The sequence below is a fragment of the Hylobates moloch genome, unplaced genomic scaffold, assembly GCF_009828535.3.
Source record: "Hylobates moloch isolate HMO894 unplaced genomic scaffold, HMol_V3 SCAFFOLD_22, whole genome shotgun sequence".
Classification (NCBI taxonomy): Eukaryota; Metazoa; Chordata; class Mammalia; order Primates; family Hylobatidae; genus Hylobates; species Hylobates moloch.
In genome coordinates this window covers 487,712-510,153 of record NW_026652297.1, presented here as the reverse complement: position 1 = coordinate 510,153, position 22,442 = coordinate 487,712, and the positions used below count along the sequence as shown (strand labels likewise).

The 22,442-nt window shown below is 38.6% G+C and overlaps 1 protein-coding gene across 1 annotated transcript in view; it reads left to right on the top strand.

Moving 5' to 3' along the window:
* Nucleotides 1–22,442, top strand: part of SLC4A8 (solute carrier family 4 member 8) — a 228,456-nt gene that overhangs the window by 170,124 nt on the left and 35,890 nt on the right. The gene's annotated exons all lie outside the window — the stretch shown is intronic.

Genomic DNA, 22,442 nt, shown 5'->3' with positions numbered 1-22,442 from the left:
TTGGTGTACCCATCACCTGAGCAGTACACACTGCACCATATTTGTAGTCTTTTATCCCCCGCCTTCTTCCCCAAGGTCCACCGTATCATTCTTCGGCCTTTTCATCCTCATAGCTTAGCTCCCACATATCCGTGAGAACACATGATGTTTGGTTTTCCATTCCTGAGTTACTTCTCTTAGAATAATAGTCTCCAATCTCATCTAGGTCATTGCAAATGCTTTTAATTCATTCCTTTTTATGGCTGAGTAGTCCATCATATATATACCACAGTTTCTTTATCCACTTGGTGATTGATGGGCATTTGGGTTCCACAATTTTGCAGTTGTGAATTGTGCTGCTATAAACATGCGTGTGCAAGTATCTTTTTCATATAATGACTTCTTTTCCTCTGTGTAGATACCCAGTAGTGGGATTGCTGGACCAAATGGTAGTTCTACTTTTAGTTTTTTAAGGAATCTCCACACTTTTCCATAGTGGCTGTACTAGTTTACATTCCCACCAGCAGTGTAGAAGTGTTCCCTGTTCACTGCATCCATGCTAACGTCTACTGTTTTTTGATTTTTTGATTATGGCCGTTCTTTCGGGAGTAAGGTGGTATCGCATCGTGGTTTTGGTTTGCATTTCCCTGATCATTAGTGGTGTTGAGCATTTTTTCATGTATTTGTTGGCCATTTGTGTATCTTCTTTTGAGAATTGTCTATTCATGTCCTTAGCCCACTTTTTGATGGGCTTGTTTGTTTTCTTACTGATTTGTTTGAGTTCATTGTAGATGCTGGTTATTAGTCCTTTTTCAGATATATAGATTGTCAAGATTTCCTCCTCTGTGGGTTGTCTGTTTACTCTGCTGACTTCCTTGTGCCATGCAAAAGCTCTTTAGTTTAATTAAGTCCCGACTATTATCTTTGTTTTTATTGCATTTGCTTTTGGGTTCTTGGCCATGAAATCCTTGCCTAAGCCAATGTCAAGAAGGGTTTTTCATTGTTATCTTCTAGAATTTTTATAGTTTCAGGTTTTAGATTTAAGTCCTTAATCCATCTTGAGTTGATTTTTGTATAAAGTGAGAGACGAGGATCCAATTTCATTCTCCTACATGTGGCTAGCCAATTATCCCAGCACCATTTGTTGAAAAGGGTGTCTGATGGGGTTGTTTGTTTTTTTCTTGTAAATTTGTTTGAGTTCATTGTAGATTCTGGATATTAGCCCTTTGTCAGATGAGTAGGTTGCAAAAATTTTCTCCCATTCTGTAGGTTGCCTGTTCACTCTGATGGTAGTTTCTTTTGCTGTGCAGAAGCTCTTTAGTTTAATGAGATCCCATTTGTCAATTTTGGCTTTTGTTGCCATTGCTTTTGGTGTTTTAGACATGAAGTCCTTGCCCACGCCTATGGCCTGAATGGTGCTGCTATAAAGACACATGCACACGTATGTTTATTGCGGCACTATTCACAATAGGAAAGACTTGGAACCAACCCAAATGTCCAACAACAATAGACTGGATTAAGAAAATGTGGCACATATACACCATGGAATACTATGCAGCCATAAAAAATGATGAGTTCATGTCCTTTGTAGGGACATGGATGAAACTGGAAAACATCATTCTCAGTAAACTATCGCAAGGACAAAAAACCAAACACCGCATGTTCTCACTCATAGGTGGGAATTGAACAATGAGAACTCATGGACACAGGAAGGGGAACATCACATTCTGGGTACTGTTGTGGGGTGGGGGGTGGGGGGAGCGGGGACAGCATTAGGAGATATACCTAATGCTAAATGACGAGCTAATGGGTGCAGGAAATCAACATGGCACATGGATACATATGTAACAAACCTGCACATTGTGCACATGTACCCTAAAACCTAAAGTATAATAAAAAAAAAAAAAGAAAAGGGTGTCTGTTCCCCACTTTATGTTTTTGTTTCCTTTGTCGAAGATCAGTTGGCTGTAAGTATTTGAGTTTACTTCTGGGTTCTCCATTCTGTTCCATTGGTCTATGTGCCTATTTTTATACCAGTACCACATTGTTTTGATGACTATGGCCTTATAGTATAGTTTGAAATCAGGTAGTATGATGCCTCCAGATTTGTTCTTTTTGCTTAGTCTTGCTTTGGCTATGTGGGCTCTTTTTTGGTTCCATATGAATTTTAGAATTGTTTTTTCTATTTCTGAGAAGAGTGATGGTGGTATTTTGATGGGGATTGCATTGCATTTGTAGATTGCTTTTGGCCGTGTGGTCATTTTCACAATATTGATTCTACCCATCCATGAGCATAGAATGTGTTTCCATTTATTTGTGTCGTCTATGATTTCTTTCAGCAGTTTTGTAGTTTTCTTTGTAGAGGTCTTTTGACTCCTTGGTTAGGTATATTCCTAAGTATTTTATTTTATTTTATTTTATTTTATTTTACTTATTTTGTGGCTATTGTAAAAGGAGTTGAGTTTTTATATTTATTTGTTTATTTTTTTGAGACAGAGTCTTGCTCTGCCGGCCAGGCTGGAGTGCAGTGGCACGATCTCAGCTCACTGCAACCTCTGCCTCCCGGGCTCAAGCAATTCTCCTGCCTCAGCCTCCCAAGTAGCTGGGATTACAGGGGTATGCCACCACACCTGGCTATTTTTGTATTTTCAGTAGAGACGGGGTTTCTCCATGTTGGCCCGGCTGGTCTTGAACTCCTGACCTCAGGTAATCCACCCACCTTGGCCTCCCAAAGTTCTGGGATTACAGGCATGAGCCACTGTGCCTGGCCGGGGTTGAGTTCTTGATTTGATTCTCTGCTTGGTTGCTGTTGGTGTATAGAAGAGTTACTGATTTGTATACATTAATCTTGTATCTGGAAACTTTGTTGAATTCTTTTATCAGTTCTTGGAGCTTTCTGGAGGAGTCTTTAGGGTTTTCAAGGTAAATGATCATGTTGTCAGCAAATAGTGACAGTTTCACTTCCTGTTTACTGGTTTGGATGTCCTTTGTTTCTTTCTCTTGTCTGATTGCTCTGGCTAGGACTTCCAGTACTGTGTTGAAGACGAGTGGTGAGAGTAGGCATCCTTGTCTTGTTCCAGTTCTCAGAGGGAATGCTTTCAACTTTTCCCCATTCGATATTGTGTTGGCTGTCGGTTTGTCATAGATGGCTTTTATTACATTGAGGTATGTCCCTTGTATGCCGATTTTGCTGAGAGGGATCATAAAACAGTGCTGCATTTTGTCGAATGCTTTTTCTGCATCTGTTGAGATGATCATGTGATTTTTGTTTTTAATTCTGTTTATGTGCTGTATCACATTTATTGACTTCCATATGTTAAACCATCCCTGCATCCCTGATATGAAACCCACTTGATCATGGTGGATTATCTTTTTGGTATGTTGTTGGATTTGGTTAGCTAATATTTTGTGAAGGATTTTAGCATCTGTGTTCATCAAGGATATCAGTCTATAGTTTTCTTTTTTGGTTATGTCTTTTTCTGGTTTTGATATTAGGGTGATGCTGGCTTCATAGAATGAATTAGGGAGGGTTCCTTCTTTCTGTGTCTTGAGGAATAGTGTCAAAAGGATTGGTACCAATTTTTCTTTTCTTTTTTTTTTTTTTTGAGATGGAGTCTTGCTCTGTCGCCTAGGCTGGAGTGCAGTGGTACGATCTCGGCTCACTGCAAGCTCCGCCTCCGGGGTTCACGCCATTCTCCTGCCTCAGCCTCCTGAGTAGCTGGGACTACAGGCGCCCGCCACCGCGCCCAGCTGATTTTTTTTAGTATTTTTAGTAGAGACGGGGTTTCACCGTGGTCTCGATCTCCTGACCTCGTGATTCGCCCGCCTCGGCCTCCCAAAGTGCTGGGATCACAGGCGTGAGCCACCATGCCCGGCCTGGTACCAATTTTTCTTTCAATGTCTGGTAGAATTCTGCTGTGAATCCTTCTGGTCCTGGACTTTTTTTTTATTGGTAATTTTTAGGTTACTATTTCAATCTTGCTGCTTATTATTGGTCTGTTCACGGTATCCTAATTCATCCTGATTTAAGCTAGGAGGGTTGTATTTTTCCAGCAATTGATCCATCTCTTTTATGTGCGTAGTTTTCTAGTTTATGTGCGTAAAAGTGTTCGTAGTAGCTTTGAATGATCTTTTGTATTTCAGTGATATCAGTTGTAATATCTCCTGTTTCGTTTCTTATTGAGGTTATTTGGATTTTCTCTCTTTTCTTCTTGGTTAATCTTGCTAAAAGGTCTGTCAATTTTATTTATCCTTTGAAATAACCAGCTTTTTGTTTCATTTTTGTATTTTTTTGTTTCAATTTCATTTAGTTCTGCTCTGATCTTGGTTATTTCCTTTCATCTGCTGTATTTGGGTTTGATTTATTCTTGTTTCTCTAGTTCCTTGAGGTGTGACCTTAGATGTCAGTTTGCACGCTTTCAGTCTTTTTGATGTAGGCGTTTAGGGCTATGAACTTTCCTCTTAGCACCACCTTTGCTGTATCCCAGAGGTTTTGATAGTTTGTGTCATTACTGTCGTTCAGTTTGAAGAATTTTTAAATTTCCATCTTGATTTTGTTTTTGACTCAATGCTGATTCAGAAGCAGGTTACTTAACTTCCATGTATTTGCATGGTTTTGAAGGTTTCTTTTGGAGTTGATTTCTAGTTTTATTCCACTGTGGTCTGAGAGAGTGCTTGATATAATTTCAGTTTTCTTAAATTTATTGAGGCTCGTTTTATGGCCCATCATGTGGTCTCTCTTGGAGGAAGTTCTATGCATTGTTGAATAGAATGTGTATTCTGTGGTTGTTGGGTGAAATGTTCTGAATATATCTGTTAAGTCCATTTATTCCAAGGTATAGTTTAAATCCCTTGTTAAATGGATTTGTAGTTAAATCCATTGTTTCTTTGTTGACTTTGTGTCTTGATGACCTGTCTAGTGCTGTTAGTATTGAAGTCCCCCACTATTATTGTGTTGCTATCTCATTTATTAGGTCTATTAGTAATTGTTTTATAAATTTGGGAGCTCCAGTGGTTAGGTGCATATATGTTTAGGATTGTGATAGTTTCCTGTTGGACAAGGCCTTTTACCATTGTATAATATCCCTCTTTGTCTCTTTTAAAATGCTGTTGCTTTAAAGTTTGTTTTGTCTGATATAAGAATAGCTACCCCTAGGCTGGGGGCAGTGGCTCACGCCTGTCATCCCAGCACTTTGGGAGGCAGAGGCAGGCAGATCACCTGAGGTCAGGAGTTCGAGATGAGCCTGGCCAACATGGCAAAACCCCGCCTCTACTAAAAATACAAAAATACTCACAGGTGGGAATTGAACAATGAGAACACATGGACACAGGAAGGGGAACATCACACACCGGGGCCTGTTGTGGGGTGTGGGGAGCGGGGAGCGGGGAGGGGGGAGGGATAGCATTAGGAGATATACCTAATGTTAAATGAAGAGTTAAGGGGTGCAGCACACCAACATGGCACATGTATACATATGTAACAAACCTGCATGTTGTGCACATGTACCCTAAAACTTAAAGTATAATAAAAAAATAAAATAAATAAAAAACAACAAAAAATAAAAATACAAAAATAAGCCAGGCATGGTGGCACATGCCTGTAATCCCAGCTACTCCGGAGGCTGAGGCAGGAGAATTGCTTGAACCTGGGAGGCAGAGGTTGCAGTGAGCCAAGATCACACCATTGTACTGCAGCCTGGGCGACAGAGCAAAACTCTGTCTCAAAAAAAAAAAAAAAAAGAAAGAAAGAAAAGAAAAAGAATGGCTATCCCTGCTCACTTTTGGTGTCTGGTTGTATGAAATGCCTTTTTCCACCCCTTTATCTGAAGTTTACATGAGTCCTTAATGTGTTAGGTGAGTCTCCTAAAGGCAGCAGATGGTTGGTGAGTTCTGCAGTTTTGTATCTGTTAAGTGGAGCATTTAGGCCATTTATATTCAATGTTAGTATTGAGATGTGAGGTACCGTTGCATTCATCGTGCTATTTGTTGCCTGTGTACTTTGGTTTTTTTGTTTTTTGTTTTTGCTTTTTAACTTGTATTTTTGTTTTATAGGTCCTGTGTGATTTATGCTTTAAAGTGGTTCTCTTTTAATGTGTTTCCAGGATTTGTTTCAAGATTTAGAGCTCCTTTTAGCAGTTCTTGTACTGGTGGCTTGGTAGTGGCGAATTCTCTCAGCATTTGTTTGTCTGAAAAAGACTGTATCTTTCCTTCATATATGATGCTTAGTTTCACTAGATACGAAATTCCTGGCTGATAATTGTTTTGTTTGAGGGTCCCAATCCCTTCTAGCTAGTAGGGTTTCTGATGAGAAATCTGCTGTTAATCTGATAGGTTTTCCTTTATAGGTTACCTAATGCTTCTGTCTCACAGCTGTTAAGATTCTTTCCTTTGTCTTCCACACTGTCTTGGTTACTGTAGCTTCATAGCAAGAATAAAAATTGGATAGTGTGACTTTTCCATCTTTGTTCTTTTTTCAAAGTTGTTTTGGCCGTTTTAGTCCTTTTGTCTTTGCATATAAATTTCACAGTCAGCTTTTGTATCTGCAAAAACTGCTGGCATTTTGATTGGAATTGCATTAAATCTATAAATCACTTTGAGAATTTATATCTTAACTATATCAAATATTCCAGTTAATCAACATGATACATCTCTTCATTTATTTGGGTAATATTTTATTCCTTTCGTCAGTATTTTATAGTTTTCAGCCTATAGATTCTGCACGTTTTGTTAGGTTTATACCTTTTTTTTTTTTTTTGAGACAGAGTCTCTCTCTGTCACCCAGGCTGGAGCAAGCTCTGCCTCCCAGGTTCATGCCATTCTCCTGCCTCAGCCTCTCGAGTAGTTGGGACTACAGTTGCCCGCCACCATGCCTGGCTAATTTTTTTGTATTTTTAGTAGAGACGGGGTTTCACCGGGTTAGCCAGGATGGTCTCGATCTCCTGACCTTGTGATCCGCCCGCCTCGGCCTCACAAAGTGCTGGGATTACAGGTGTGAGCCACCGCGCCCAGCCAAACCTAAGTATTTCTTAAGCTAATATAATTTGTTTGTTTGTTTGTTTGTTTGTTTGTTTGTTTTTAGACGGAGTTTCGCTCTTGTTGCCCAGTCTGGAGTGCAGTGGTGCGATCTCGGCTCACTGCAACCTCTGCCTCCTGGGTTCAGGTGATTATCCTGCCTCAGCCTCCCGAGTAGCTGGGATTACATGCATCACCATGCCTGGCTAATTTTTGTATTTTTAGTAGAGACAGGGTTTCACCACATTGGTCAGGCTGGTCTCGAACTTCCTGACCTCAGGTGATCCACCCACCCTGGCCTCCCAAAGTGTTGGGATTACCGACGTGAGCCACTGCACCCGGCCTAATGTAAATGTTTCTATTTTAGATTTCAGTTTCTAATTTATTTCTTGTATATAGAGATAGGATGGTTTTTTTTGTATGTAAACTTATATCTTACAACCTTGTTAAAGTCACTTGTTCTAGAAGCTTTATTAAAGGTTTCTTGGGATTTGCTATATAGATAATCATAGTCCATGAATAGTTTTATTTCTTCCTGTCTAATCTGTATGCCTTTTCTTTGTTTCTTTTTTTCCCCATTTTTACAGACTTCCAGTAAGATATCAAATGTGGGTAGTGAGACTGGACATCCATGCATTCTTCCTGATTTTAGGGAAAAAACATTCAGTTTTTCACTATTAAGTATGATATTCCCTGCTTGTTGTTTTGTTTTGTTTTGTTTTTGAGACAAGGTTTTACTATGACAGCCAAGCTGGAGTGTAGTGGCATGAACACAGCTCACTGCAACCTCTACCTCCCAGGCTTGAGCAATCCTCCCACCTCAGCCTTCGAAGTAGCTGGGATCACAGGCACATGCCACCACACTTGGCTAATTTTTAACATTTTTTTGTGGAGACAGGGTTTTGCCATCTTGCCCAGGCTAGTCTTGAATTCCTGAGCTCAAGTGATCCACTCACCTTGGCCTACCAAAGTACTGGATTACAGGCATGAGCCACCATGCCCTAGCTGCTAGTTTTAGTACATTCATTTTATCAGGTCGGGTAAGTTCCCTTCTATTCCTAGTTTACTGAGAATTTTATCAGGAATGAATTGTTGAATTTTGTCAAATGCTTTTTCTGTATGAATTGATATGATCATATGATTTTTTTCTTGTTTAGTCTGTTAATATAATGAATTACATTGGTTTTCAGATATTGAACCTGCCTTGCATTTCTGGGGTAAATGCCAGTTGGTGGTGATGTATTCTCCTCTATTGTTGGATTTGATTTGCTAATCTTTTTTTTTTGAGATGGAGTTTCACTCTTGTTGACCAGGCTGGAGTGCAATGGTACGATCTCAGCTCACTGCAACCTCTGCCTTCTGGGTTCAAGTGATTCTCCTGCCTCAGCCTCCCAAGTAGCTGGGATTGCAGGCACCCACCACCATGCCCAGGTAATTTTTTGTATTTTTAGTAGAGATGGGGTTTCACCATATTGGCCAGACTGGTCTTGAACTCCTGACATCCCGTGATCCAACTGCCCCGCCTCCCAAAGTGCTGGGATTATAAGTGTGAGCCACCATGCCCAGCCGATTTGCTAATCTTTTGTTGAGAAGTTTTGCATTATCTATGTTCACTAGGATATTGGTCTGTGGTTTTGTTTTTTTCTTGTCCTGTCTTTGTTTAGTTTTGGTATCAGGATAATACTGACCTTATAAAATAAGTTGGGATATGTTCCCTTTAACATTAAAAAAATATTTTCGGAAAAAGATTTTGTAGAATTCTCCAGGGAAACCATCTGAGCCTAGGATTTTCTTTGTGTGAAGGTTTTAAACTATAGGTTAGATTTCTCTAATAGATATAGAACAATTCAGGTTGTCATTTCTTTTGGGGTGAGTTTTGGTACTTTGTGGCTTTCAAGGAATTGGTCCATTTAATTTTTGTTGTCAAATTTGTGTGTATAGATTTGTCTGTAGTATTTCCTTATTCTTTTAACATCTATGAGGTCTATGGTGATATACTTTCTTTTACTCCTGATATTGATAATTTGCATATTCATTCTTTTTTTTCCCTTTGGCTAGAGGCTTATTAATGTTATTCATCTTTTCAAAGAACCAGCTTTTCCTGTATTAATTTTCCTCTATTTTTCTGTTTTCAATGTAGTTGATTTCTGTTCTTTATTTTCTTCTGCTTTCTTTAATTTACTGTTCCTTTTCTGTTTTTCTAAGGTGGAAACTTGGATTGTTGATTTGAGACCTTTCTTCTTTTCTAATGTAATCTCTTAATGCTATAAATTTCCCTCTAGGTACTGTTGTCACTGCATTTTACAAATTTTGAAATGTCGATTTTTGTTTCCCCTGAGACTTTCTCTTTGACCTGTGGATTCTTTAGAAGTATGTTGTTTGGAGCGTTGGGAGATTTGTCAGTGTCTTTGTTTTATTGATTTCTAGTTTATTCCATTATGATTAGAGAATATACTTTGTATTATTTCAATATTTTACAATTTGTTAGGGTTTGTTTTATGACCAAGATATGATCTAGCTTGGTGACTGTCCATGTGTACTTGAAGATAATGTGTATTCTGTTGTTAGGTGGAATGTTCTATGAATATTGGTATCTATTCAAGTTGGTTGATGGTGGTGTTTAGTTTCTCTGTATCCCTGATTATTTTCTGACTTGTTTTATTGATTACTAAGAAAGGAAAATTGACTATACTTGTGGATTTGTCCATTTTATCTTTAGTTTTGTTAGTTTTTATTTTGTGTATTTGAAGGTTCTTTAGTTAGTTACATACACATTTTGGATTGTTATGTCTTTTAGTGAATTGACTTTTTAAAATCATTATTTAGTGTCTCTATCCCTGGTAATTTTCCTTGCTTTGAAGTCTACTTTATCTGATATTAATATAATCATCCCTTTCTGTCGGTTCATATTTTCATGGCATTTATTTTCCACTTTTTACTTAAAAGACATTTTTCCCTTGAAATAATTTCAGATTTATAGAAGGGTTGCAAAAATAGTAAAGAGAGTTCTTGTATTTTCTTCACCCAGCTTCCCCTAATGTTAGCATCTTATATAACAGTGATACATTTGTTAAAACTAAGACATTTACATTGGTATAATACTTTATTAGGTAAGCTACAGACTTCATTTGGATTTCACCAAATTTTCTACTAATGTCCTTTTTTCTGATCCAGGATCCGGTCCAGGATACCATATTGCATTTAACATTCTATTTTTAACTTACATATATTGTATTTAATGTGGGTTTCTGGTAGATAGCATATTGTATGTTCTTTTTTTTTTTTTAAATCCATTCTGACAACCTCTCTTCTTCTTATTCCTTTTTGAAAAAATTATATTGTGGTAAGAACATTTTACATGAGATGTACCCTCTTAACAAATTTTAAGTGTACAATACAGTATTGTTAACTATATGTTCAATGTTGTACAGGAGCTCTCCAGAATTTATTCATCTTACTTAACTGAAAGTTTATGCCCATTGATTAGTAACTGCCAATGACAATCTCTTTTAGTTGGTATGTTTAGACCACCTTCATTTAATGTAGTTATTAATATGTTTGGTTGGTTGGTCATTTTATTTGTTTTCTATTTCCTTTTTCTTCTTTTGGATTATTTTTAATATTCTATTTTTTTTACTGTTTTCATTATATAGTTATTTTAGTGTAGCACTAGGAATTACAATATACATACTTAAGTGTTCAGTCTACTTAGAATTAATATATTACCACTTTAAGTGGAATATAGAAATGTTAGTACCACCAGGTGCAGTGGTGCACACCTATAATCCAAACACTTTGGGAGGCCAAGGTGGGCAGATTGCTTGAGCCCAGAAATTTGAGACTAGCCTGAGCAACGTGGTAAAACCCTATCCCTACAAAAAATACAAAAATTAGTGGGCGTGGTGGCTCATGCCTGTGGTCCCAGCTTCTCTGGAGGCTGAGGTGAAAGATTGCTTGAGCCTGGGAGTTTGAGGCTGCAGTGAGCTGTCATCACACCATTGTCTTCCAGCCAGGGCAGCAGGGTAAAACCCTGTCTCAAACAAAAACAAACAAACAAAAAATGTTAGTACCATGTAGATCTCTTTACTGTCTCCCTTTTATGTTGTAATTTTTATACATATTGCATCTACATACATGAAAACCCCATCAATAATGTTATAATTTGTGCTTTTCAACCATCATTTATATTTTATTATTATTTTTAAAAATTATTTTTTGTGGAGACAAGGTCTTACTCTGTCACCCAGGCTGGAGTGCAGTGGTGCAATCGTAGCTCACTGCAGCCTCAAACTTCTGGGCTTAAGTGATCCTGTCACCTCAGCTTCCTGGGTAGATAGGACTATAGGTGCATGTCATCCGTCATGCCTGGCTAATTTAAAGAAAAATTTTTTTTTTTGCAGAGATGAGGGTCTGACTGTTGCCCAGGCTGGTCTTAAACTCCTGGACTCCAGCAGTCCTGTCATCTTGGCCTCCCAAAATGGTGAGACTACAGGCGTGAGCCACCACAGTTGGCCTTGTCATTTATATTTTAAAGACCCAAAACGGAGTAAAATGGGTATTACATTTACCTTGGTATTTACCGCTTCTATTGCTCTTCCTTGTTTCCTGAAGTTCTAAATTTCCCTGTAATATTATTTTCCCTCCATCTAAAGAATTTCCTTTAGCATTTCTTGTAGAGTAGTCTGCTAGTGATGAATTATTTTGGTTTTCTTTATATGAGAATTTCTGTATTTCATCATCATCTTTTAAAAATATTTTCACTAGATATACAATTCTTGGTTGACATTTGTTTCTTTTCATTTTCCCCCAGCACTTAAAAGTGTTTCACTGGGCTAGGCCAGGTGCGGTGGCTCATGCCTGGCTCACGGATCACTTGAGGTCAGGAGTTCAAGACCAGCCTGGCTAACATGGTGAAACCTGTCTCTACTAAAAATACAAAAAAAAATTAGCCAGACATGGTGATGGGCACCTGTAGTCCCAGCTACTCAGGAGGTTGAGGCAGGAGAATCATTTGAACCTGGGAGGCAGAGGTACAGTGAGCAGAGATTGCACCACTGCACCCCAGCCTGGGCGACAGAGTGAAACTGTCTCCAAACAAACAAAAGAAAAGTGTTTCACTGGGTTGGGCATGGTGGTTCCTGCTTGTAATCTCTGCACTTTGGGAGGCTGACATGGGAGGATTGCCTGAGCCCAGGAGTTTGAGACAGGCTGGGCAACATAGGGAGACCCCCATCTCTACAAATAATAAAAAATTAGCCAGGCATGGTGGTGCATACCTGTAGTCCCAGCTACTCGGGAGGCTGAGGTGGAAGGATCACTTGAGCCTGGGAAGTTGAGGCTGCAGTGAGCCATAATCATGCCACTGCATTCCAGCCTGGGCGACAGAGAAAAAAAAAAAAAGTTTTGCTGTCTTTTGTTATGATTTCTGATGGGAAATTTCAGTCATTCAAATTATTATTTCCCTATGTGTAATGTATCCTTTTTCTCTTACTGCTTTCAAGATTTTTTGTTTTAGTTTTCATTGGTTTGATCGTGATGTTTTTGCACAGGGATTTCTTTGAGTTTATCCTGTTTGGTTATCACTGAGTTTCTTAAATCTGTAAGTTTATGTCTTCTTAAATTTGGGAAGTTTTAGCCATTGTTTCTTCAAATACTTTTTGTGCACTATACTTTCTCCTTACCTGTTGGGCCTCTGATACAAATGTTAAGTCTTTTGGTGTTGTCCCATGGGTCATTGAGATTCTGTGGTTTTTTTCCTTCTTTTCTCTCTCTCTTGTTCAGCTTGGATAATTTCTGTTTGTGTATTTTCAGGTTCATCAACTATTCTGTCATCTCTATTATACTATTGAGCCCATCCAATGAATTTTAAAATTTCTGTTATGGTATTTTCTAATTTTGAATTTTCCATTTGGTTCTTTTTAAAAAAAGTCTTCTGTTTCTTCATTGAGACTTTTTATTTTTCCATTTATTTCAAGACTGTTTGCCTTTCCTTCTTCGAGCATACTTAGAATAGCTGCATTAAAGCCTTTGCCAATTCTAACATCTTGCGTTGATATCTGTTGATTGTCTTTTTCCTTGTGAGATGTTGAGATTTTCAAGTTTTTTTGTATGTTAGTTTGAATTTGTATCCTGAACATTTTCAAATTGTTAGAAGACTTTGGGTCTTGTTTAAATCATATAGAGAATGTTTCTTGCTTATTTGTTTTAGCAGGCAATCCAGTTAGATTCAGGTTGCAAATTCCTTCCTGCCTTCTGTGGGCTGGGGTCCAAAATCAGTTCAGTTTTCAAAGTATTTGCCATTCTATTTCTGTTTATTCCAGCCAGTGGCCAGTTTCAGATCTGGGCAGCAGTATACTCTAGAGATTAGTTGTCAAAACCTTTGGTGTGCTGTTTAGGACCAGATACGTGCATGCACAGCTTGGAGATGAGCCCCGGAAGGCAGGAAGGAATTTGCAACCTGAATCTAACTGGATTGCAAGTCTTGGACTTTTAGTTTCTCTGTTCTGCCTTTTACTTCCTATGACCACATCTCCCTTGAGAACGAAATGGCAAGATACGGAGAGTCAAAAAGCAAGGGAGGCTTTCCTGTGCTCTTGGGATCCCAGCTTCCCTGGTCAGGGAAAACCTTTTGCTATTGGCTGCCACTGCTGCTTAACTACCGTGAGGTAGGGCAGGAGAGAGCAGGAAACACACACACAATTCAGATTTTCTCCTCTCCCTTTCGTGTCTAGGGGCTTCCTTTTCTGTTTCTCGGACCAGAAATGGAGGTCTTCTGCAGCTTTTTCTGTCTGTGCTTGGGGCACGGTTCTGGATTTGGCTACCTTTTTTGAGTCCAGGCTGAGATACCAGAACAACACACACACACACACACACACACACACACACACACACACACACACACACACACAGAGAGAAAGAAAAAAAGGCAAAACTCTGCTGGTTTTGTGATACTTTGAATTGTAGGTTTCTTTTCCTAAACTATCTGCTATCAGTTATTTTTCAGAGTCATTAAGTAATGGATGGAGCAGCTCTGTCCAAGGATTTTAGTTGAATACAGTGGGAGATACAGGGTAGAGTGGACTTACTTCATCTTATCTGGAGTGAGAAACTTTGGTTATTTGAGAGAGGAACAAGGCTGGCAGGCATGAGAAAGGTGGTGGCTTTGAGGCAGGTTCTCAACCTTGAGAGATCAAGTGACTAGATTGACAGGCCTCGAGGTCCTGGGAGGAGACACCCCGAGGAATCACTCCAGTATTTTTGGTGCAGGATGCCCTCTCCTCCTCCTTTTTAATTTTTAAATTTAAGTAAAAAGTTTTTTTAAATATATAATATCTGCACTTAGCACCAGATTGGAAAGCTATAAAGGGAACAAAGTAAGAGAGGTAAGTCTCCCTCAGTTACCTACTTCCTAGCCACACAGTTCCTTTCCCTGGAGGCAACCACTTCCCAGTTTCTCATGTGTCTTTACAGAGACTTTGTACTTATTACCAAACTAGAATATGGATAAGTGTGCATATATTAACAAAAATGGCAGTGTACTGTACACACTGTTATATACCTTACTTTTTCTCTTAATATGTCCTGGAGACCTTTCCATGTCAGTGTCCATAGAAGGCCTTGTTCTTTTTAGCAGCTATGCAGAATGCTATTAAACGGATATACTATCATTTATTTAATAAGTCCTTTATTGATGGGCATTTATTTCATTAATAAATATCAGTAAATAAAGAAATATTTATTCCATTAATTTCAAACTCCTTATTATGGGAAAGTTGCATTCAATATCTTTGTATACATATTTTGCATATGTGAGGCTGTATAGAATAAATACCTGGGATTAGAATTGCTGGGCTAATGATGTGAGTCCATTTAAAACTATTAATAGCATATTGTTAACTTATTTCATATAACTACAAATAATCCATCAACTTTTAAGCCTTCATATGGTAAGGAATATTAGAATAGGTAATAGAAGCCTTCATATAATCTTAAATCTTCGTTCAAACTCAGGTTAACATTTAACTCAGGTTTTACCAAGTCTTTTACCAAAATTATGTGGAAAAAAATAAAAAGGATTAACTGACATTTTCCTTCTTTCCTTACCCTTCTAATTCTAGTAAGAGATGTGTCAACAAGCTGTGAAAAGAGTATCGTAAAATGACTAAATAGTAAACAAACAAAAGGGAAAGATACAACAGTCAAGAGGATTTAGATGACCAATTGATTGGACAGTCAGTTCCCAGTCCTCAAATGTTGGTCGGATTAAAGCTTTTCTTCTAAGAACATATTGTCTATCACGTGTTCTCACCTACACAAGCATGTCTGTATTAGTAGGGAGGGCAGGTGGAAGTTGTTATTTACTGTACTGATGTACTGATGGTGGAATAGAAGCCCTGCAAAAGTGATAATCATTTTTTTCCTGGTCCCTAGATCAGGACATTCAGTGTGAAAAAATTTCGTGCAAGAAGCAGTCTTAGAGAAGTATTTAATATTATGGAGACCTAAGAGTTGTCATTTAGGGTTTTTTTGATGGATTGTGGTGATTATTTTAAATCAAAGCTTTCCTGGAAAATCTGAGATGTAGGTTTTTCAATACAATGGAGCATTTTCTTAATAACAATCATTTTAACGTTATACTAGTGACCAAAAATCAGATCAGTGGATGCTTAAAGTTTTTCATGTTTACTTGGGTACAATTGTATTGGTTTCTACTTCAATTAATTTCAATAAATCATGAATAAAATTAGCTTTAAAATTAATCTGAAAAAGACTATTTTAAAGTGAATAATATGTTCTTTATATGGGAGGACTCTACTTGGATAGATTTTTAAGTAATAAAACAGGTTTTGGTAGCTCTTCAAATAGTCATCTTGCTTTAATTTTTTCTTTATATAACTATATTTGAGAAATTGGGATGAGCATGTATTAGTTTGTAAAGAAATGCAATGCAGTAGAAAATATAAAAGAAAGAAAAACAGCTATCTTGGAAGGCTGTGCACTTAATAGAATGAAGCAATCATTGCATAAAACATTCTTGGAATTTCTATTTTGAATTTTGCCTTCTGAACTTGTTCCATGTCAGCCAGACTTAAAAAAACACAAAAAAACCTATGTGTGGTGATTCACGCCTGTAATCCCAGCACTTTGGAGGGCCGAAGCAGGAGGATCGCTTGAGCTCAGGAGTTCGAGACCAGTCTGGGCAACATAGTGAGACACCATCTCTATTAAAAAAAGAAAAATTACGTATGGTAGCACACGCCTGTGGTCCCAGCTACTTGGGAGGCTGAGGTGGGAGGATGGATTGAGCCCAGGAGGTTGAGGCTGTAGTGAGCCATGGTTACACCACTGCATTCCAGCCTGGGCGACAGAGTGAGACCCTGTCTCAAAAAAATGTGGGGCTCCATAGGATCAGAAACCACTGTGGGGCAGACTATGAAGGAGAAATATGATGGTTCTTATAATGGCTTGAGTGGGGCTGGCTTCCTGGAAGATGTTCAGGTATTTATCCTTGGTCTGTCCTCAGATAGCTGCTTTATAGAGTAATGCAGTAGAGGAAAGACTGTCAAGAAATTTATTACTTAGATGCTATATCGTTTACTTTTTAACTTCATAAAATTTTTTGGCCATCTCTGCTTAGTATATAAAGCAAGTTGAGCAAGTGTGGCTCTTACCAACTATAAACTTAGGTCACTTGGGTCTGGAAATTCCCTCTCGAATGCTATTGCCTGAATTTGATTTAGTGGTCAATGTACGTCTTTCCCACAGGATAGCCAATGAATTCTTAGAGTTTTAAATCATCACTCTAAAACATGCTAATTTGCATTTAGAAATACAAAGTGCATCATATTGGTGACCCCTTTTAGATAGTGGGATGGGTATCAGATGTTACCCATTAGTTCTGATGTCTTAGGCAGAGCCTATGCAGTTATTTGGCCACAGACTAGGACATTGCTAGTATATTATCTATTCATGTATATGATGATGATTCTTGGAATAACTTCCTCTGGATGTGGAGAGACTAGGGCAGTACAGATTTCTTTAATTCTGTGTCAGAGCAGTAGTGAGTAAGAAGGAAGGGGCAGAGTGTCAGCCACAGTTACAGGCCTCTTACAGGCAGTCCAGGGTCCAGACCAGACACGATGAACATCCCAGCAGAGGCCTGAGTTCTGTGACGTAGGCAGAATGGCCAGAGAGACTCAGTTTATCTCATCCGGAGATTTGGAAGGGAAGAAAGGAGTCCACATCAAAGAAAGAATGTGTACGCCTGTGTTTTCAGGATTCTGTCTGCCTCTGGTAAGGAAGCATCTGACAGTGAACGTGCCATGGAAGCTTTCTCTTCGTTAATAGAAGTATCATTACAGGGGACTCAGTTCACAAGACAGTATGTCAAGTGCACTTTGTTCTCCGTAGAAAGAGGTACCCAATAACATGATCATATACTTCTGTCACATAGAAATGTTGCAAATAAATTTTTAATAAATTAAACAGCTAATTTTTCTCACTAACTTGACCTTAAACCAGCATTAGTTTTTTTTTTTTTTTTTTTGAGACGGAGTCTCGCTCTGTCGCCCAGCTGGAGTGCAGTGACGCAATCTCGGCTCACTGCAAGCTCCGCCTCCCGGGTTCACGCCATTCTCCTGCCTCAGCCTCTCCGAGTAGCTGGGACTACAGGCGCCCGCCACCATGCCCGGCTAATTTTTTTTTGTATTTTTAGTAGAGACGGGGTTTCACCGTGGTCTCGATCTCCTGACCTCATGATCCGCCCGCCTCGGCCTCCCAAAGTGCTGGGACTACAAGCGTGAGCCACCGCGCCCGGCCAGATTTTTTAAAATCAACTTTTTATTTTGGAATAATTTTAGGTTTACAGCAAAGTTGCAAGGGGAATACGGAGAATTCCTGTATATGCCTCACCTGGTTTCCCATAATGTTAATATATCGCCATGGTGTATTTGTCAGAACTAAGAAACCAATGTTGGTACATTACTATTAACTAAATTCCACACCTTATTTGGATTTTACCACTTTTCACACTGATGTCCTTTTTCTGTTCCAGGATTCAGTCGAGAGTACTACATTGCATTGTCATTATGTCTCCTTAGTCTCTTCTGGTGTGTGACAGTTTCTCGGACTTCCTTTGTTTTTTAATGACCTTGATAAGTTTGAGGATACTGATGAGGTATTTTGTAGAACACCCCTCAATTTAGGTTTGTATGATGTTTTTCTCATGATTAGACTGGGGTTATGGATTTTTGGGAAGACTACTACAGAGGTGAAGTGCCTTCCTCATCATATCATATTGGAAGAATATGATACTAACATGACTTATTACAGATAATGTTAATTTTGATCATTTGGTTGTGTTAGTGTTTGCTAGGTTTCTCACTATAAAGTTACTCTTTTTTTTTTTCTTTTTCTATACTGCATTCTTTGGCAATGGGTCACCAAGTCCAGCCCACGCTTGGTGGAGGAGGAGTGAGGATTAAGCTTTACCTCCTACAGAGGGTATTATCTACTTACATTATCTGGAATTCTTCTGCAAAGGAAGATTTGCCCCTTCTACCTATTTGTTTATTTATTGAGTCATTAATTTGTATCTCTGTGGACTTGTATTTATTTTATACCTTGGTTTATAATACAATACCATGCTATTTATTTTCTTCCTGAAATTGTTCTAGCTTTGGCTACTGGGACCTCTTCCAGGTTAACTTCTGTGTCACTTTGACATGCCCTCATCCTTTTGCTACTTGAGCACCTCCCTACTTTTTAGAACTAGAAGATGTTCCAGGTTCATCTTGTATTTTCCTTGCCCCAGCTCTAGAATCAGCTTTTTCTAAAGAGCCCTAGTTCTTTTTATTGGATAAACCAAGTTCTGAGCATTGGGTTGCATGCTGCTTAGTAGGCCCTCTCAGTGAATAGAGCTAGGAAATAAAAGTATGCATGCTAACCCATGTATATATACATATTTCTAATTATTTCTGTGTCTATCAGTCTGTATATATACTAAGCTAAATGTGGATTTGCACTGGTATTTGACTCCAGCTCAGTACTGCAGAGTTCATTCTAGCCTTTCCCCCTTGCTGGTCTGCATTTCACTCTCTGGCAATGAGAAACCTGCCTCTCATCATCCACCGTGGTAGATGGAGAGTTTACTTATTTGTTCAAACCCTTACACATGTAAAGCAGGTTCAGATTTGTTAACTCATACTCCTGTGAGCTACAGATTTACCAACTAGAGTTCCATGTTTATGTACAGATTATTTTGTCATTAGCCTATACTTGTCAGTCAAAACACTATTTTCTTTTTTTTTTATTATACTTTAAGTTTTAGGGTACATGTGCACAACGTGCAGGTTAGTTACATGTGTATACATGTGCCATGTTGGTGTGCTGCACCCATTAACTCGTCGTTTAACATTAGGTATATCTCCTAATGCTGTCCCTCCCCCCTCCCCCCACCCCACAACAGGCCCCGGTGTGTGATGTTCCCCTTCCTGTGTCCGTGTGTTCTCATTGTTCAATTCCCACCTATCAGTGAGAACATGCGGTGTTTGGTTTTTGGTCCTTGCGATAGTTTGCTGAGAATGATGGTTTCCAGCTTCATCCATGTCCCTAAAAAGGACATGAACTCATCCTTTTTTATGGCTGCATAGTATTCCGTGGTGTATATGTGCCACATTTTCTTAATCCAGTCTATCATTGTTGGACATTTGGGTTGGTTCCAAGTCTTTGCTATTGTGAATAGTGCCACAATAAACATACGTGTGCATGTGTCTTTATAGCAGCATGATTTATAATCCTTTGGGTATATACCCAGTAATGGGATTGCTGGGTGAAATGGTATTTCTAGTTCTAGATCCCTGAGGAATCGCCACACTGACTTCCACAATGGTTGAACTAGTTTACAGTCCCACCAACAGTGTAAAAGTGTTCCTATTTCTCCACATCCTCTCCAGCACCTGTTGTTTCCTGACTTTTTAATGATGGCCTTTCTAACTGGTGTGAGATGGTATCTCATTGTGGTTTTGATTTGCATTTCTCTGATGGCCAGTGATGATGAGCATTTTTTCATGTCTTTTGGCTGCATAAATGTCTTCTTTTGAGAAGTGTCTGTTCATATCCTTCACCCACTTGTTGATGGGGTTGCTTGTTTTTTTCTTGTAAATTTGTTTGAGTTCATTGTAGATTCTGGATATTAGCCCTTTGTCAGATGAGTAGATTGCAAAAATGTTCTCCCATTCTGTAGGTTGCCTGTTCACTCTGATGGTAGTTTCTTTTGCTGTGCAGAAGCTCTTTAGTTTAATTAGATCCCATTTGTCAATTTTGGCTTTTGTTGCCATTGCTTTTGGTGTTTTAGACATGAAGTCCTTGCCCATGCCTCTGTCCTGAATGCTATTGCCTAGGTTTTCTTCTAGGGTCTTTATGGTTTTAGGTCTAACATTTAAGTCTTTAATCCATCTTGAATTAATTTTTGTATAAGGTGTAAGGAAGGCATCCAGTTTCAGTCTTCTACATATGGCTAGCCAGTTTTCCCAGCACTGTTTATTAAATAGGGAATCCTTTCCCCATTTCTTGTTCAAAACACTATTTTCTAAGGTTATATAGGTCAGCTTTATTTTTCCTCTACCCCCTTCAATGAGTTTATGTCATAGATGTATAATATGTTAGGTTCGTTTGTCACAGTCTACATCCTATCCTGGGATTCCCTGACATCCTGGTTGACTCTTGAAAAAACGTACATACCTTAAAGTTCACTCTTTGTAAGGTACAGTTCTACGGATTTTAACAAATGCATAGAGTAACATATATTCCACCCTAGTAACACACAGAATAATTCCGTTATCCTAAAAGTTTCCCTGTGCATCTCCTTGTAGTCAAACACCTTCCACTGCAAACCCTGATAACTAGTAATCTGTTTTGCATCCCTATAGTTTTGCCTTTTCCAAAATGTCATGTGAATGGAATAATATAATTTGTAGTCTTTCATCTAGCAAAATGTATTTAAGATTCACTCATATTGTTGCAAGAATCAATGGCTTGTTGCTTTTTGTTGTTGACTTATCGTCCATTTGATGGATATACCAGTTTCTTTATTCAGTCACCTGTCAAAAGACGTTGTTGCTTCCAGTTTTGGATGCTTATACACAAAGCTGCTATAAATATTTGTGTACAGGTTTTTATGTGAACCTGGTTTTCAGTTAACTTGGATAAATAACTAGGTGTGTGATTGCTGGGTCATATTTTAAGTTTATATTTAACCTTATAGGAAGTTGTCAAACTGTGCAGTATTAGAGTTTAATCACCCCTTCCCCCTTTTGTTTTTTTGGACAGAGGGAATAATTAAACAATCGCTAAGATTCAGGCCAAAAAATGTCAACTAATTATCTACTTGTCTGTGTAAAATTCAGCTTATCAAGTAACTGCTGTATACGTAGCATTGAATTTGTTGAGTGGTAGAAGTTTTTAAAGGAGTTTGCTATCTAATACGGAAGGTGAGAGTTTGTAAGCAGTGATGTCAGCCACCATTTAGGATTAAGTTGGGTTGGGTTCTAGTTCCTTGTGTCTGGTGGCATTAGTAGTGGTAGTATCCAGTTGATTTGTGGCTAGTGATGTAATTTATAAAGGTGACTCAGTGACTACACAGAGTGATCAGTGTCGTTGAAAGAAAAGTTTATTACTTAACATTTCCCAAGACAAGAGGGCATTCTGCACCACACAGGGCCGCAGAGGGAAGCACCAGTTTCAGTCAGGAGGCAGAAGCAGCGAGGGGAAAGCATGGTCCAGAGCTCTTACTATGTTTTCCTTGGGAAAGGCAAGGCAGGGCAGGGGAAACAGGTTAGAATTGGCCAATTTGAATAATTCCAGTGGGCTTTAGGGCTGTCCTTAGTTGTCTGGTACCTGGTCCTGGGTTGATTTAGGGCAGGTGAAATGTTGGCTTGGTGTGTGAGAGTTAGATAAAGGAGGTGGTTCAGAGAATAGACTTTGGCTCTCAGGGGAGGTTTAAACACTTTGGCCATTAGTTTGGCCTTGTGATCTATGGATGCCAGATAGACAAATACAGAATCAGCAAAAACACACAATACCCAACACGACCTTCCTGCATAGAGCTCTCTGTACCTACCAGTTGAATTATTTAATTCAATGCATTATTGACTGCCAACTTTGAGATGGGTACAGAAATTTATAGATGAAGACTTTGTCCTCAAGGAGCTCATGATGTATCATGAAAAACCATTCATTCATTAATTAAGCAAACATTTATTGAATATCTACCATGCACCAGGAACTTGCTAGTCTTTGAAGATTACCGGGCTTTAATCAAACAGATAGAAAATTTATAACAAAATAGAGTATGTTTCTCTTCCTTATAAACATTAGTATTTAGGACAAAAATACATTCTCTCATTTTGCTCTGTGTTTTCTTTCTCTTCCCTCTCCCACCTCCACTCTCCAGT